This window comes from Euprymna scolopes, chromosome 2 (assembly GCF_053919585.1).
Source record: "Euprymna scolopes isolate OS-2025 chromosome 2, ASM5391958v1, whole genome shotgun sequence".
Taxonomy (NCBI): Eukaryota; Metazoa; Mollusca; class Cephalopoda; order Sepiida; family Sepiolidae; genus Euprymna; species Euprymna scolopes.
In genome coordinates this window covers 4,012,194-4,016,797 of record NC_136483.1, presented here as the reverse complement: position 1 = coordinate 4,016,797, position 4,604 = coordinate 4,012,194, and the positions used below count along the sequence as shown (strand labels likewise).

The 4,604-nt window shown below is 32.1% G+C and overlaps 1 protein-coding gene across 1 annotated transcript in view; it reads right to left on the bottom strand.

Moving 5' to 3' along the window:
• Positions 1-1,036: 1,036 nt before the first annotated feature.
• Positions 1,037-4,604, bottom strand: part of LOC145288281 (uncharacterized) — a 5,113-nt gene continuing 1,545 nt past the window's right edge. The window contains exon 1 of the mRNA XM_080136318.1: positions 1,037-4,604. This exon is cut by the window's right edge and continues 1,545 nt beyond it. The gene's annotated coding sequence lies outside the window, so the exon portion shown is untranslated.

The following is a 4,604-nucleotide window of genomic DNA, read 5'->3' as shown; positions in this document are numbered from 1 at the left end:
GAATTAAAAAAAAACGTTTATCTAAAATATTATATTTGGTTTATGGAAAGAGCATAAAATTTCAAATTGACCACCCAACAAAGAAAGATCTGTTGCCGTCACAGCAGTCCGTGTTGTAGGAGATTGTTGACTGGAGGCGTGTCATCAGCGCCGTATAAAAAGAAGCGGTAGAAAACCTATGTCTTTCCCACTCTCTCGTCTTCTCTCTCCCCTCTCTCTCTCCCTCTCCTTTTCTCTGTCTCTCTCTCTCTCTCTCTATCACACACACACACACACACACATCTGTATGCGCGCGCACATACACATATGTACACATAGACGCGAATGCGCACTTAGATGTGCAAATACCCATTCGAATGACCAACTGTAGAGTACATAATAACACTCGAACACACGAACTTACACTTAATAATACTCAATTAGCAACAGATGATATTCAAATTGCAAATCATGGAAAATATACCAATAAGCGTCATACAAGAGACGATATAAATTATTTTATTTAAATACTAGCATGGGTGCCCGGCGTTGCCCGGGTGTTTGGAGGTGTATGCTGAGCAAAAAAAAGGGGGTAATTTTTTAAACTTTGACCCCTATTATGACCCCTGAAAATTTATTGTTTTGGGCTCAAATCAAGTTATTAAGTTAGATTCATGTCCACGGAAGCTATATCTAAAATTTAAAGTGTGTAGACCCAAAATTGTCGGAGAAGTTTGGTAGAGTTCTCAAAGCTCAAATCGTTGAACTTTGACCCCTTAATCGCCAAATTTCTGGCTAAAAACCGATCACATAGATTTTTCCAAATCTCAGTACCCTGTATATCAAATTTCGAGTCTGTAGACTAAAAATTGACAGAGTTATTTCGTAGGGAAATGTACACAGACACACACACACACACACACACACACACACACACACACACTTTAACTTTTATAGATATATAGATTTAAAATTTGAGTCTGACAGAATGACAAAATTATATTGCAAACCGATATATTAAACAAACGAACTTCAAAGAGACAAATGAACACATAAGTAAAAACAATTTGTATTAGAAAACATTTATTATTCCACGTCTTTTTTTTACAGACCTGACGACTGAGGTTCGCTCTTAATAAAAATTGTTTTTATAGTCTTAATTTTGACTTCCTTTTTCATAAAAAACTAAAAAAAAAATCAAGAAAGAAAAGAAATTTAATTTTATTTTTTCATTAATTTCTTTCTGTGCAAAGCAATTCTTTCAAACTTACTCTGTTTCCAAAATGTTTTTATTTTATTCCCCTCCCCCTTCATTCATTTTCCTCCGCATCCTGGCAAGATTACTGTACACATAGATTCGAAAAAATAGTCAAAAACAAATATATAAATAAATGTTATCAAAGGCAAGATAAGTTACTTTTCTACCTAACTGGATATCTTTTTTGTGTTTTTATTCAATGTAATATATTTATTCAGCGCGAAAAACATACAGTGTTTACCGATGTGTTGGAAAATTCAAGATGGCGTCTCACACCCTCTTTAACACCGTAAGTTTGGGAAAAGGTGTTATAAATAAAAAACTATACAAAATACTATTAAAAACCCGCCGAATATATGTCAACCTATGTCACGGTAACATATATTGAGCGAGTTTTTAACAGTATTTTAACAGGGCACATCGTAAAAACTGACCCATTAATTTTCCTGAAGTAAAAACTATATAGTTTTTAAACTTTTAAAACTGTACATTATAAAAAGAAAACTGTTCGAGTGATTTTTTTTTTTTTTTTTTTTTACATGGGTGTCACCACTTATCAAGGCCCAGAGGCCACTCAAGGATAAGGGTTAATAGGTATACATTAGTCATTGTGATTTTAGCATAGTAAACAGTGGGAATTTTGTAACTTGGATTACTTGAAAAAGAAAACTGTTCGAATGATTGAAAATGAAAACAAAATAACAATGTAAATATATTGATAAGAAAAAAACAAAAACAAACGAAGTTTCCGTTTCAGGAACCCGAGTTTAATTTTATGTCGTAATCATTCAACTCGTTAGCGGTTTTATTCAGCGATTAGGGATAACCATACGACATATCTAATTACCAAAGCGATTTTTTTTTAATTTTTTTTTTTTATTAAAACTAAACCTGTTTAGTTTTAATGAACCAATTTTTTTAAAGCCAACACTTTAGTTATTTTGAGAGCGTGCAACTGCACCCGAAAGGTTGATTAGGAAACTCCAAATCCTTTTATGACTCGAAAAAAAAAGGGCTTTTTATCGGCTTAAATGATAAACTAATGTTAAATATTAGTATTTGCCATCGATTCTGAAATAAAATGAAATCCTGACATTGTGATCATTTTTGCAGGTGTTATGTGCCAAATATTGAAATAAGAATGTTTAAATTCAGTTATTGTAATTTAAGTCTTTAATTTTAAAGTCGATTTTATTTATAAAATATCTTTTTAGAAATCAATCTCAAAAACAATCTGAACAATAAATCTCTTTTGTTATGGCTAAGTTTTTGTCAAGGGTAGAAATTATAATAGACAAGTATTCATCCCTGATGACATTTTACCGATTTCCTGGTTTACAGGTATTCTTGCTAAATTTCTTCGAAAGAATTGACATAAACAATACTTCAACTAAATACGTATATTTCATGCAATAATGACTTTTATTTCTTCTGACTTTTCCTAAACTAAACATAAAACATCGGTTAGGGTTAGTTTAACATTCTGTAAAAGTACCTTCCGTTTTTTTTGTTTTTTGTTTTTGTTTTTTGTACTTCTGCAGAGAAGGTAAAAAACCGATAAAAACTGGATATATTTTTCGTGTTTTTATTCAATTTAACATGTTTATTCAGCTCGAAAAGAATACAGTGTTTACCGATGTGTTGGAAAATTCAAGATGGCGTCTCACACATTCTTTAACACCGTAAGTTTGGGAAAAGGTGTTATAAATAAAAAACTATACAAAATACTATTAAAAACCCGCCGAATATATGTCAACCTATGTCACGGTAACATATATTGAGCGAGTTTTTAACAGTATTTTAACCGGTTTTTTATTTATTACACCTTTTTCCAAACTTACCGTGTTAAAGAGAGAATCGGCCGCCATCTTGAATTTTCCAATACATCGGTAAACACTGTATGCTTTTCGAGCTGATTAAACATGTTAAATTGAATAAAAACACGAAAAATTTGCCTTTGATAACATTTATTTGTTATATATTTGTTTTTTGGCAACTTATTCGAATCTAATTTAAGACCACGAGTGAAATGAGAAAAAGAAGTCAGCGGGTTTGGTTGCCATAACAACGTGACGGTAGTGAACGTGTGTGTGTGCGTGTGTGCGCGTATTTCGTGTAGTTTAGTTTCGCATAATAGTTTCGTATTTTTTTAATTTGTAAATAACAAGTTATTAAAAAATTAAACCCTTCCAAGATGGACAATAAATAAAGCCATAATATTTTATGGTAAAGGTAAGAGCGTAGAAACGATTGTTTTTTAGGAGATGTGATTATTGGATTAACCAATCAGAAATCGTCTGTGGCACACACATCTCTGTTTTTATAGATATACTAGCAATCGGTGCCCGGCGTTGCCCAGGTGTTTTGAGGTTAATGCTGAGAAAAAAAAAAAAAGGGTCAATTTTTTAAAACTTTGACCCCTATTATGACCTTTTAACATTTATTGTTTAGGGATCAAGTAAAGTTAATAAGTTAGATCCATGTCCAAGGAATCGATATCTATAATATCACGTGTTTACTGTTTAGACCCAAAATTGTAGGAGGAGTTTGGTAGAGTTCTCAAAGGTCAAATCGTTGAATATATTAAATATTATTTTTTAAAGCAGTTTGGCCTTCAAAATTTCTGTTTGGCCTTTTTCTTCACCGATGAAATCTGGAGACGCAACGGGAATTTTCGGCAAAAAAATGTTGTTACTATGCACATCTTTGTGGCAAAATTTCAGGAAAAACTAATGGATGGTTATCTCGCAATAGTCCGGACAATTCGCTAAATTATCTCGTCAAAACCTTAAATCTCGAATTTTTGTGCATTTTATTTTTTTGGAGGGGGGGCTAATTTGGCATAATAGTGTCCATTTAATAGTATTATCTTGAAAAAATAAAAAAATAAGGAAAATTACCAAAAAAAACAAACAAGAACAACAAAAGTGTGCCGTATTTTTAAAAGTTTTATTGCGTTGTTTTTATTTGCTTCTTTTATTTCATCGGTGAAGAAAATGGCCAAACAGAAATTTTGAAGGCCAAACTGCTTTAAAAAATGGCCAAATTCGCGAAATTTGGCCTCGCTATAAAAAAAAAGGGGGAAATCCCCCTACTTGAACTTTCTGTTTAATGTCGCTTGTAGCGTTGATTTTTTTCTTTTTTCGCTATAAAAAAATAACTACTTGATGAAATTACGTGATTTTTTCTGTAGGAAAACTTTATCCCATGACGAGTACGTACAATATATTTTTTTAAAAAATATTTCCATTTTTTAATGTCAATGGAAAACTGCACACGTACCCAAACCCGAAATGTAAAGACGTAGAAATGAAGAAAATCAAATTTACTGTGTATTTATCGTGTTGCCATAACAACGTGACGTACC